General features: G+C 31.3%; 1 non-coding gene across 1 annotated transcript; it reads right to left on the reverse strand.

Annotated features, from left to right (window-relative positions):
- Positions 1–3,325: 3,325 nt before the first annotated feature.
- LOC105203555 lies at positions 3,326–14,558 on the reverse strand. Its single transcript, XR_005576253.1, has 4 exons — positions 14,309–14,558; positions 13,969–14,168; positions 3,824–3,999; positions 3,326–3,754 (listed from the first exon to the last, which is right to left on the reverse strand). It is a non-coding gene; the product is annotated as a putative fatty acyl-CoA reductase CG5065 (transcript).
- Positions 14,559–14,881: the final 323 nt, after the last annotated feature.

A 14,881-nucleotide genomic window follows, 5' to 3' on the forward strand; every position in this document is an offset into this window, starting at 1 on the left:
AGACGAAAGAGTAATATCAGTCAAAGTTCGATATTTTTGAGTAAAATTGGTTTTTTTCCGAATTTCTCCAATATCTCTGTGTTCTGATAGCCCACAGAAGAGTTGTAACTTTTGTCACGATGTATCGAATTGTTGAAGCGAAAAAGGGAAGACTTATATCAGTCAAATTTCGAAATTTTTGAGTAGAAATTTTTTTTGCGATTTTCTTTAATATCTCTGTGTTCTGATAGCCCCGAGAAGAGTTCTAACTTTTATCATAATGGATCAAATCGTTAAAGTGAAAAACGAAAAAGTTATATCAATCAAAGTACGAAATTTTTGAGTAAAATTTTTTTGCGAATTTCTCAAATATCTCTGTGTTTTTATAGCCCCCAGAAGAGTTCTAACTGTTATCATAATAGATCGAATCGCTAAAGTGCAAGACGAAAGAGTTATATCAGTCAAAGTTCAAAATTTTTGTGTCATATTGGTTTTTTTCCGAATTTCTCCAATATCTCTGTGTTCTGATAGCCCACAGAAGAGTTGTAACTTTTATCATAATCGATCGAATCGCTAAAGTGAAAGACGAAAAAGTTATATCAAAGTACGAAATTTTTGAGTAAAACTTTTTTGCGAATTTCCCAACATCTCTGTGTTCTGATAGCCCCGAAAAGAGTTCTAACTTTTATCATAATAGATCGAATCGCTAAAGTGCCTGTTACTATTAAACATCTTTTTTAAGTAAAAATATGATTGTGCAAAATATGGGCATAAACGTATTGATATGTATTAATATTAATGTTAATGTAAATAATTCAGACTATAATAAATAAAAAATTACGCGAAAGTAGACGTAATTAATCATTTGTGCACATTCTTGACCCCTATTCTGGATGCAACATACGCGATACGCGTCAGATTTTATTTGCAGCAAAATGGATGGTAGCACGGACATCAACCTACATCCATTTCTCGAGAGATGGATGTGGGTTGTTGTCCGTGCTAACATCCACACTGTTTTTAACGGCGAGTTGCAAAATAGATGTGACACGTAATTCCTATTCTGACCAGAATGGATGTGTGTCACTAGTGTTCGGGAGTTTCGAAGCGTAATAGGAAAAAGGCTGCCGTGGCCGCTCTCAGGTTCCTCTCTGCTCTAGTCGGAGCAGGTTCGTCTCGCTATGAAAACGTTGCCGGCACTGATTAAAGCCTATACACATGAAAGATCGCGGAGGCAACGTACTCGACAGAAAAAAAAATAAAATATGAATTTACGCATAGTAAGTAGTAAGCGCATAAGAAGTGATAAGAAGTAACTATTAAATTTTGATATATCAATAATTTCAATTCTAATTTTTCTGTATAACTTTGAAGATCATACTCCGAAGCACGCAAAAAATCCTCGCACGAAAAAAAAAAAATCAATTCTACTGTTTCTCCGTATTTTTTTCATCGCACGGAAAATTTAATTAACTCGGGATTGATTGAAAACGAATAGGTCTTCCGTCTGAGAATGGCACAAAACATGAGAAGGCGTACACTTGCCATTTTATTTTTTTGTTATTATTCCATTACTTGTTGAAATCCAAACACATCTATTTGTCTATCGACGAAATTATATATTTATATATATATTTATATAATAAATATCCGCATTATATCCTAAAATTAACAAAATATCGTTCCTTTTATGTTTGTTATCTCCCTTGGTCTAAAGTGTACGCAATTTTTATCATTTTCTTCTTTTCTCTCTTTTTTTTTTAAAGAAGCTTCTCTTTCTTCCAAAGACATCTTTTTATAAATTTAAATGCAGTGTATACGTCATAACAACAACCAGCCTTAGCTCATAGTTTATCCATTATTATTATTATTATTATTATTATTATTATTATTATTATATTATTATTATTACTAGTACTACTACTATCATTATATTATCATTGTTATTCGAGAAAGACATTGCAAAGCAGATAAATCAGGTGAACAACGTAACTGGATTGATTACATAAGCTCTTAATGCGTATAGAATCTTTTGTGACGTTAGAGAAAAGAAAGCAGTTAAAAAAAGAAATACGTATATCCAGGGACTTGATCACGCAGTTACTTTCTCGTTTCTGTTGAAATAATCACTTGCCCGGAAAAAAAAGGAAGAAAAAAAAGGAAGAGAGGAAGAGAAAGAAACGAGACATATTTTTGCGTTCATTATTAACTCGACTGATTATTCACATATCTTTCTACGGGACTAAGTTTGATAATACAATGAACAAAGGAACCTCAACAGATAAAATAGAGGAGTTTCATCTTTCTCCAGTTTGATTTGCATCGGAGTCTACAGAACGGAGTCTACAGAACGAAGCGACACGCGCGTTTGCGGAGTGAGCCGAAAAAAATCCCATCAAAGATATCCTCTTCCTCCTCCTCTTCCTCCTCGTAGAAATTTGGTATTCGCTTCTATTTTCTCTTCTTTCTTTTCCCCTATTCAATCGCAATCGTGTTGGAACGCATCGCGAGCAAACCGGTCAAAATAAAATACCACTCGAGTGAAAGACGAAAATTGAATTTAGCCGAGAAGCGAAAGACTCCGCAGATTTGCTTGTTGCGATTGTGTACGAGTATGTGAAATTATTCATACTATATTAAATTAACCATTTGTTTGCTCGTTTATTTGGCCTTTGTTACAAAGATTGTTAATAAAGATTAATTTTTGATGATATTGAATAATAATATAATACATTTTGCAAAGATTAAATAAGTTTTGTTTAACAATAACGCCTTTGCTGCCTTCGACGGCTGCTCCTTTCTCTTATTCGGACAGTCGGATTGAAAATGCCCCTTCGTCTTGCATGAGAAGTATGTCACCTCCTTTGACCGGCATTCCTTAACAGTGTAGCCCTTCCTTCTACAACCCTTGCACTTCTCCTTCATCCTCCCCGCCGCTTTTTCCCCACTTCTCTACTCGAGGCTGCGGATATTACATACTTTTGAACATTGGAATATTTTCCCAATGATGGTATACTTAACTCCTTATACGCATTAAATGTATTGTTAAATTTATATAACAATAAATGTGAAAAATACTAACCTATATCTGATTGTAGTATTAAATTTTGTATTTATGTTTTCCATACTATTGTGCGACATAAGTGCTTTAAACTTTCTAATAACGCAACGAAACCGAGTATTTTTGCGCATTGAAACACCCAGTACAATCTGCAACACACAAATATGATCGATTAATTTCTTGTACAGCTTATGTCCTTCGTGAAAATTTTTTTCAAAACTCTTTTACAAATTAGAACACTTTCCAGAAATACTGAAAAAATATACACAGTTTCTCAAAATCGTTCATATATGTTAATTGCAAAATATTCAAAGATCTGTATAAGAAATTTGAGAAATTTTAAAATTATAGAAATTCTAAAATACACATAAAAGGTCTAAAAGATTATATGAAAAGTGTTGAGAAAAATTATAACCTTCGTGAAAATTTTCTTATTTTACAAAATTAGAATACTTACCTTTTTAATCGACTTTGAGCATAAGGTAAAGTGTCCAGATTTTCTTTCAAGATATATTTACGGATTCCTAATATGTACCGTTGTAAATACATATCCCAATTCATATTTTGTATGTTAACTTCAAAAAGTTTCTACCAATTTCCTCTTGCTTACAAATTTCATTAATATCATCATGTTGCTGATATTCAATTTCCATTCATTTGTTGAAAAGAATTCTCCAGTTTGGGCGGTCTATCCGTTTGGTTAACTTCATCATTCTAGAAAGAAATGGTGTATTTATTATTACAAATAAAGTTTGTTCATGATTCATTCAAGGGAATACTTACATGGGTTTGTGGCCTCGGGCTCTTGATATCAAATCTAGGATGAAGGCAGGCAGAAAATGTAATATTGCCCTAATAATGGCGTGAATAAATTTGTTTGTTCTCAATGTGAAACCTGGATACCACATCACGGGTTTTGATGGAGTAGAATATTTTTTTACAAGGTATTCAAATTCATTTCATCTAGTAAGAAATATATATACATTTATATAATATAATTGTTATTATCTATGTTAAATTGTTTAGCTGAAGAAATAGTATATATTCTCTTTGTCTAGACTATAGGAATATGTACGAGTATACGTATATTATTTATACAATATCTTAATCATAGTTAAAAGAAGTGTTACTTTTCTCAAATTACTTAAGTTAATTTGAACAACGGGTACGAAGTATTTTCTTTAGTTTCCATCTTCAAGTTATTCTAATGAAAAAATTTTTTGAAATAATAAAAAGTGAAACTAAGTGGTTCGAAAACTTTTACAAGGAACTTTGTTTTTGTTATAAAAGATTATATATTTTCGTCATGTTATCCGCCTATGAAATTTCCATTTATTCTCCGAAGAATTATCCGGTTTGTTAACCCGTAATGGACCCCTCTGTACAAAATCAGTAGCCATTTGCCAGTTTTTTGATATTTCGTTGCAAAAATATTACTGAACATACCTTGAGATCTATTCTTTATCATCTAATAATTTTTTTTTTAATTAGAATTTAACATAGTAAAAAAAATTCAAATAGAAAAAACTGCAAAATTTGACTTTTATACAAAAGTATTCATAAAATTTTTAATTTTTGAGATAATTCAACAAAAATTTAGGGGTGTATTCCGAAGAGAGTATACTTTCAGATAAATTTAATATTGTAGACTTTGTGTGAATCTCGCGATGCGAGAGCCAGGATATGTGCAATGAATGAGAGAGATATAATGTGCCAAAAGAACATATACGTCTTTAATAAGTATATTGGTACAAGAACTCTACATATAAAGCTTAACTGACAAAACGTGCAGCGCGGCACAGATACACATAAAAAAGAAGAGCGAACGGAAAGAAAAGGATAGATGAATATATTGATTGTCGCCCATCTCGATTCCCGCAGGATGGCACTACAATATAAGAAAGCGCGAGGTGACCGAATAAATTGATCTATTACTTTAACAAACATAATGAACAAATTCAAATAAAAAAAATAAAAAAAAAAAATGCAAAATTTGACTTTTTTTACAAAAATATTCATAAAAATTTTAATTTTTAAGATAATTTAACAAAAATTTATGAGTATATTCTCAAGAGAGTATACTTTCAGATAAAAATTACTTTTATAGAAGGTTGTCCGATTTTGAATGGTCTGTCTACCTTTAAACTTAGAAGAAAGATGCGTGGTCTTTTGGACCCCATGTGACTATTACGGATTAATATATTTTCTATATTTTTCAACTTTGATTTCTATTTGCTCATTGTTCCAAATAAAAAAGAAGCATCTTTACCAAATCAAAGGATTTAAAAAAATTCTTTTTTTTGAGAAATAAAAACTTCTAAATAAAAATATAAATATATTTTTATTAATGTAGATAAATCAAGCTCATGTGAGTAAATAACAAAACAAAAAAAAACAAAAATAATTAGGCCTTGAACGAGCAAAATTAATTATACAAACGCGTTTTCGGCTACACAACGACTTCACCAATGAAATTTTTAAATAATTACATTTTAATAAATTAACAGTAACAAACAGACACCCTTATTCCCAAAGAAATGATGAATATAATTAAAGTTAAACATAATATTGTGATGAAAAAGAAGATGTGTATAACGCATTTTTTTGGCCTGCGTATATTTCAAATAATACAGATAAGTCACACACTTGTGAGTGAATAACAGATAAAACATAAATAGATTTTTAAAAATTACCTGATTAAGGCTCTGTCCAACAAGAAACGCGTTTGTATAATAAATTTTACTTGTTCAAAGCTTAATTATTTTTGTTTTTTCTGTTATATTTTTATTATTTTTTATTGTATAAAATTTTAGTTCAGTAATATTATTTTAAAATAATATAGATAAAACAATATATAATTTGTTTATCTTCATCCAGTTAAATTTAGAATTAAATCAGTTTTATCTCAGCTAAGATTTATAAATAATTTATTTATAAATTTTATTTAAATCTTATTTATACTTTTATATCGATAATTTTAAGTTATCTTAACGCAACGCTGTTCATATGTTCTAATAAAAAAATACTTATAATATATTTAAGTATATTTTGTATTTTAAATTTATAAAGATTTCTGAAAAAAATGCCTTAAGTTTTATTTTCTCTACATGCTTTTCATGTTCCCAGCAAACACAGTAATGTAACATATACATCTTATATACATAACAGTAGATATCACTAGGTAACAAGTTATGTAGCAAGTAACATACATGAACGTTACATGTATTATTAAATGTCAGCAACAAAATTACGTATCTGATCTATTTCAGATATGTAGCAGAACACTTTAAATGTTATATCTATAATATATAACCGTGCCAATACTGCAATGTAACATATACTTGTCTTTAAAACATATATGTTACATCAAAGTAATGGTAGATTTTGGTTCTTTGTTGCTCTTTTATTTGGTATTTGCAAGATGCAAATTATATTCTAATATATATTGCCGATACACTGAGAGAAGAGATTGGTTGAATTACCATAATTCAATTATATATTTTTTATGTTTATATGGTTGAAATATTAGAAGTTTAAAAACGTTAATTTTAATCATTAGTAAATCAAAACATCTTTCACTTAATTTTATTTTCAAGGGAACTCATCAAAAAAATTATTTTACTATAACAACACTGATGTTCTCATCGGTGAAAAATCTTATAAAGCTCTGCCTTTTATACCATTTATGTGATTCCTTTCTTACGAGAAATAGAACGCCATAGCAGCTATCTAGTGACGGTTTTATATACTACCATACGCAGAAAAAAAGTATGTGATATTTGTGACTATAATTGCATGGTTAAGAAAATAATTATATTCACTATAATTGTAGTTGCGTTAACAATATAAAAATAGTTATTTTAATTTTTATATATAATTTGATATTTTACTATATTAATAGTTGTGATTATCATAATTTATAGTAAAATATTTTTACAATTGACACAGCTATACATATAAGGTTGTTCGTACAATAAGTATAAAAATAGTTCTCTTAACCATAATTTTCCAACTATGCAATTATAATCAAACAAATACCACTTACATTTTTCTCTGTGCACTAAAAATCTATATATGAACTATAGATTTTCAGTATCAACATTATTTATTGAAAAACACTCAACACATAACTGCATAATTATAAGATAATTGAACTTATATGGAGAGTTACAAAAGATGTTTATTTCTCTGATTAACTTAAGTATATCTTTTAGCAAAAAATTAAGCAAAAAATTTTTTCATTGTTTGCATATACTTTACAAAATTAAATTTCTACATTATGTTATGAGTTATATACGTAACAAAGAAATATAACTGTTCTTTTAGAGTGCTCTCAGATTTATATAATATTTACGTCTCATCCACATAACAGTGATATATAATATCGTTTTTTTCATGTGCTCTCTTAGTTATGTAACAAAGTAATATAATTTTGTCCTCTCAAAGTGCTCTCAAATTTATATAATATTTACATCTCATCCACATAACTGTGATTTATAACATTGTTCTTTTCATTTGCTCCCTTAGTTATGTAACAATTATGTGTTGGTTTACTGGGTTATATATAGAATATGCATTTATTTATTTAATTAATTTACATTATGTTTAGGTACTGCATACTTACGTAATAGGATGCAATGTGCTGCTAGTACAATTGTAAACCTTGATCGATTATACCAAGATGTGCAGATCATCGTATTAATAACGAAATCAACCGATATGATGTCTATTTTTAATTTTGCGTTACACACGATACTTCTAACAGTACCTTGAGCAATCGCCGTCATTACACCTGTCAAACAGTAAAATGGTACATACCATATATGTAAGCTAACAAATGAAACTGTAAAATAAAAGTAGTTAAAATGAAATTAATTTGTGACCCAATCAGCAAATTTTTAAAAATATTTTTTGTAAAACATTTTTAATAATATTAAAAGTAATGGATTAGTAGTAGTAGTAGGTACTTTATTCCTTGCGGAGTACATTGCGGACTTCCGCTCCGCTTACATAGTTTCGACCTTTTTTTTTTTATTCATTGCTTCTTTTACAACGCACGAGAGAGAGAGAGAGAAAAATCACTCATCCATTCATACCTCCACACTCATTCTTTGGACCTCCGTTTCCGCCGCTTTCTTCCACACTTTCCTCTCTTCCTTCCACACTCTCATTCATACCCAGCCCTCCTCTCTCCCGCATCTCCTCCAGTTTTCTCATCCAAACTTCTCCCTCCCCCCTCTCACCTAAAACCTCTCCTACCATCTCCTGCCATCCCTTTTCCGTCGCCCAATCCGTGCATTCCTCCCATATATGCTCCCATGTTTCCTCTCCCCATCCACATATCCTACACTTTCTTTTCTCTTTCTCTTCCCAGTATCTATCTCCTCTCATACCATCTTCTAACCTAAACCTCGCAATCCTTTTCCATCTTTCCTCTTTCCAATCCCTCTTCAAGTACTCCGGCACTCCCTTTTCCTTCACTCCGTTATACCATCTGTTGAACTTCGAGCTCCTAATTTTTTCCCACCTTTCCTCTTCCTGCCGCCTCCTCTCTCTTGCCACCACCTCTTCCTCCCTTAACCATCCCTCTTCTCACAACTTTTCTATCTCCTTAATATTCCAGCTCTTTTCTTCATAGAAACTTCTTCTTTCTTCCTCCCATTTTCCCATCAACTTTCCCTCCTTCGCTCTACCTCTTATCTCCTCCCAACACAACCTTGCCAACTCTCCCCCTCCTCCTTCTCCCAGTTTCTTTTCATAACTCCATGCCCTCATTCCTGCCTTTCCCCTTAATTTTTCCCACTGCATCTCCACCCTTACCATGTATCCCGGTGTGTACCTTCCCACCCCTATTAACCATTTCAAATACCTGTTCTGTATCCTCTCTACCTTTTCCCTTTCTTTCCACCCCCAAATTTCTGCCCCATAGCTAACCACCGTCCATACCAACCTATCAAATAACCACATCCTTCTAGCCCAGTTCTTTCCAAATTTCCACTTTCCTATTCCCCATACTCTCATCATCACCGCTCCTTTTTTGACTCTCTCCTCTATATGTTCTTTCTGTCCCCCATTTGCCATCATCATGTAGCCTAGATATTTATACCTTTTCACTTCCTCTATTTCATTTCCTTTCCATTTCCATATTATCTTTTTCTGTCTCCCACCCCCTCTTCTACACCTCATCACTAAAAGTAATGGATTAAACTCCCTTTTTTAATTAAAAAAAATAGCTTCCTTTAATGTTTGAAAACAGTTAAAAATGTAGGTTTTTAACAATAAATGTTTTCTAATATTGGTAAGAAGCTATTAAACTTTACTGAATATTACAAATACACATGAGAACACTGTAATCGAAATAACTGTTAATAACAGTTCGCATCGGTTATTTGACCGAGCTTTTTTTCTGCTTTCGATTTTTTTTTAATTTACAAAAATAATTGATAAAAACCAAATGGAATTTATTCGGTCTGTAGAAGATCATTGTTATGAATCGTATGATTCGAAAGAGTGAGATGAAGTAATAATTTAATTACGTAATAATGAAGAACATTTGTTTCATTTTTAAAAGATATTTATAATTAAACATATGTATATGTGCGTAAAACATGTTTATGTAGTTAAATATAAGTAAATCTTAAAAATAAAATTTTGTAGGCACTTGTTGATATTAGAACATATCATGAGATTGTATTATAAGGTGTAAGAATATTTATAGTTACTTAGTGCGGACGCTAAGCGATGGCGTGACAAGGGTGATTTTTGTAGTAAACCGAACGATCGACGCGCTTTTGCTTCCTAGTCAGTCATTAGATCGAGGGACTTTTGATGCATGCGCAGTAGCACTAGTCTTCACAGATAGGTCTCCACTCACACATATGTAATGATGACAGACCCGTACTCATAAATACATTGCTGGGCGCAACTTGAGGCCTATATATTTAATATTATATTGTAGGCATATTATAATAAAATTTTTTATTCACATTATATTATTTTAAGCCTCAAATCAATGTCTTATATTGCATAATAATAAATAGGTAAAAAATCTAAATTTAAAGAACTACATTAATAACAGTTTATTAAAAAAATAATTAAAAATATTAATAATAAATATTTATTCCTTGTCAATATGCTGTTTGGCACACTGATTTAACATTTTTGAAAAAATTAAAATATCATTGAGAGTACATTTAGCTGCATGAGAAATATTAAGTGGATTGTCGAAACCCCCGCTCCGAAAAGTCGGGAGATCCCAGGTTCGACAGACGTAGAAAATTAATAAAGTTTATTATTTATACTTATTATAACTATATTTTTTAATCGATAAAGTTCTTTATATATAAATTTTTTTATATTTCTCATTTTCTTCTTGTGACGGGATCTCCGATACCTATTCGATTGTAAAGCTACATACGCTACTACTAGGTAAAGCACACGACCTACTGCGCATGCGTCAGAAATCCCTCAATCTAAGAACACTGCCTACACTAGACTGTAACACTAGTCGAAATCGGCAGTATAGATTTTGAAGTCACGGAAGCTGCACGTGTCAAGGTGCAGCGGAGCGGAGTCGAGACAGCTGTTAGTTTCGTTGGTTTTCACGTGAAGATAGAGTGGTGATGTTTTGCCGTGATTATAAAAAGTAGTGATCGACAACGAAGCTTGTGTGGAAGTTGGGTAAACCCAGTGAACGCGAATCGGGAGCATTCGGTCGCGGTGCTATTGTTTGTATATCTTTGTAACCGTAACTGCTGTGTAATACCGTTTGTTTTCTGTTCCTGAACTCCCTGTTAAAATCTTGGCCACTACGCAAGGGCTCACAAATATTATTGATTAATTATTTCTTTAAGACACTAATATTGTTTATTACTTTGATTATATTTGTGTTATAATTTTATCTCAATCTTATGGTTAAAGATATGTTTTTATAAACAAAGAAAAATGTTGTTTATTGCATTAAACAAAAATTTTATCTCATTTACTCTATTTTATAATTTCTTACACGTTTTCCTTACTTCCCAAAATAAGACATAACTTTTGTATCTGGCTTTCAAGACTTTTAGAAAAACAAATTCAGTTAACTATGACCGTACCTATAGTATCATTGATATTATCAATCCATCCGGGAAATGGATCTTGGTTAGCTGCGCAAATTATGCTTGGCCTTACAATCACGATCGGTAATTTTTTTTCTTTTCTTATTACTATCTGCTCTGCTAAATTCTTAGTGAATGTATATGTATTAGGATGTTTCCCAATCAATTTCTTTTCTATAATTTTTATCGTCTCGTCATCTAAATTTTCACACATATGGACCATTGTATGGGGCTTCACCTCCGTACTGTAACATTAGCAGTATACAAATTAAGCACACTTTAAATAATTTATAAATTGCATCAGAAATCAGAATAAAGTTATAAAATAAATTATTATATATAATTTAAAGCAAGCTTTCACAGGTTTTTCAAAAACTTTTTGCATCGAACGAGGGGTTAGTCATTGAGGTAATTTTTGTACAAGGGCTAGATAATTCAGCGGCAATCCAAACGGAATTTTGGGTAATCCAATGTAATTTTGGGTAATCCAATGTAATTTTTAGGAAATCCTAAGTAATCTAAGGGTAATATCAAATAATCTGTAGGTAATTCTATGTGTTCCTAAAGTAATCTCAGATAATCTGAGGTAATCTAAGGTAATCTTTGATTTTTTAGTAAACGTTATTGCTGAGCGTGTTATATTTTTGTACAATAATATACATTTTTAATCAACTTTTGGAGTTGACGTAAAAGAATTGCTTTTTTTTATAATCTAAAAATTGTCATTGCTAGATTTTTGCGGTATTACATCTTGTAACGCTTTCTCTCAGGCTGCAGATATACGAGCGTTTAAAAATTGCGAAATTTTCAAACTATTTTAAGCAAATTTCTTAACATTAAAAAATTTGCCTAAAGTAAATCTTTTAATTCCTTAAAACGGAATTCTCTCTCTCAAAATGAACAATGGGTTGTATTTATTTTCCTGCTGATAATGGATATAAATGGAATAATGCCGTTCAAATTGGTATGTAAAGTTTCATAAGTCCGCCTGATTCAAAACAAATTTTAAAGAAGTTAAAAATAACTAAAAATATATAAAAATTGCGAAATACATTTTTATCTACAATGAAAAGATATGTGCAAAATCTTTTAAAAAATTTTTTATATTGATTATTCTTCGAATTCGTTTTAGAATTGTTAAGAATTACTATTTCAAAAAGTTGTGCCCGCCACACGTGCTTACAGAAGATTTCATCGTTTCATTGTTTTGCGTATACGCATACGCGATGCATTTCGCTGCCGAGAAACAATCACATATCGGAAACGCAGTCTTTTTTGAGTCTGTACTGGTCTATACTTGATGTAAGCGAGACGTTACGCGCTCTGTGCTTGATACAGTTTTTATGGTTTTATTATCGAAATCGATCAAATTGGAAAATTCATTTTTAAACAAAAATTTGGCTCATAGAAAAGGATTATTTTTTATTTGAAAATCTGTATTTATTTTCTGAATATGGCAAAACTGGATCTTAGAATAAAATGATTTAACTCTATCAAAAAATTTCATTACTTCAAATTCCTATATGTCAGTAGAAATCAATGCTCACTTCTTACTTATGCTTTTTCAAAAAATTGTATCTGATACGGGTACGTAACCAGAAAACGTGGTTACGTACGTAAACACGTTTTTTTCAGTGTGTGCCACAGGCACACACTTTTTAGTTGAATGCACTGCGACTGCCTAAGTGCGAAAAAAAGTTCCATGACTTCCGTTGTCAATTTTAATTTTAGGAATCAGGATAACTAATTAAATCTTACGAATAAATTAAACGACACAAATTCTAATGTTTGTATGTCATATTACGCATTAAAGATTAAAACTTACGAATTAAAGATTAAAATTTGACTATAATTAGATTGTTTTTATTTTAAGCCGTTTTATGTTCTGACTAATAGAAATTTAACGTATAATTTGTATACAGTAAGAAATGACTTACAGAAAGAAATGAAATAAACTTATCCAAGCGTCCTAATTACATTATATTAATACTGTAATTAATTATTAATTAATGAGTTAAATTAAAATTATTTCATAATTTTCAGTTTTATTCCATCATTTCCAATTAGCAAAAAATGTTTTTTTAAATATTTAAAATACACAACAATAAATATTTTAAAAATATTGTTTGCTGATGTGATTTTTAATACCAAAAAATTTTATATAAATTTAATGAAGAAAGTAAAATTTTACAAATCTTTATTATAATAATTAATAAACATTTTCAAAATATTTATCATAATATTTGTCATAAATATTTTTGAAACGTTTATGATAAATATTTATGATTTGTTAACTTTAAAACCATAAAGCATACATTAAAAGTTTATGATAAATGTTTATAAAATATTAAGATAAATATTATAAATATTTAGTAAAGATTTTATAAATATTTTGTGCTAATATATAATTAATGAAAAATGAATATTAAAGAGACATTTAAAAAATACTATCTGTTGATTGATATGTTAATTTTTTATATACATATACATATACACATACACACACACCAGTCACGCCGTTTCCGCGTAATTGGTGCGGTGAGATCAAATAATTGACAAGTGTGCTAATTAAGAACTGCCTTTTTAACACCACTCGCCAAAATTACTTTGCGTCGTCCGGAGGGCGGCTTCCGCAAACGTGATATCGCATCAAACACTAAAGTTTACAAGTTGGGCGCCAGACGTGCTCTCTGGCACGTCAAGTTACTAATTAGCAAATCATGAAGAGAATACGCGCGATAGTAGCCATCGAAACGCGCGAGAGGTGGCTAACTTTACCTAACGGCTGAGGGGCAGGGTGAAGCGAGGGAGAGAATTTAAAACGCTTACTCTACGACAATGCTTGCAACGATCTGCATATTTAGGGTCGATTCCTGAAGTGACGCCCACTGCTCCCCCCACTACCACTCGGCAGAGCACCTCCTGTGTATTTGCGAGTTCAACCTTCGAGCGGCGAGCGGTAGTGGGGGAAGTAGTGGGCGTCGCTTCAGGAATCGACCCGAAATGTGCAGATTGTTGCAAGCACTGATCTAAATCAATTCAATTAACTGAATCCAATGTAGTTCAACTTGTTCAACTTCCGACGATAAATATATTTCCCTGTTCAGATAGCGGACAAAATTTGTTTATAAATATCATTAAATGCAATGTAGAACACGTATATGTATACAAACGGGACTATTCAGTAGTTCCTCGAAACGTTGCTCGATGGATTTCTGTTTTTTCGGACGGATCAAAACGAAAATTGCGGCCACAGGACACGAGCGCAGCAGCTTTTCCAAAAGGGCTTTCCCCAAGAAGCCCGTAGCGCCGGTTAAAAGGATCATCGTCCCGGCGAAGAATGCATCGATCGTACTTCCTCTCGAGTGAGTCTCATCGTGTGCGTGTCCCGAGTTAAGTTGTGCTTTCGTTGTAGCCATTTTTTGTGTTAATTTCAAGCTCTACACAACTGTAAAACATTCATTGATTACTTATTGATTATACTCGGTGGCGTTACGACTGACTTCGGCGCCCCTATGCTAAATCGTTCGCGCGCCCCAGTATAAAGCTGCAAAAACAAAAAACTAAAAATTCCTGCTTTTAGTATTACCCAGAACCACGACGAGGACGTAGCAGGGTAATGGTTCCGTTTTTTTTGTTTTTTTTTTATTTTTTTTTATTTTTTATATTTTTTATATTTTTTAATTTTTATATATATTTTCATTTTATTTTCATATTTAATATTATTATATCGTTTTAATAT

The sequence above is a fragment of the Solenopsis invicta genome, chromosome 14 (assembly GCF_016802725.1).
Source record: "Solenopsis invicta isolate M01_SB chromosome 14, UNIL_Sinv_3.0, whole genome shotgun sequence".
Classification (NCBI taxonomy): domain Eukaryota; kingdom Metazoa; phylum Arthropoda; class Insecta; order Hymenoptera; family Formicidae; genus Solenopsis; species Solenopsis invicta.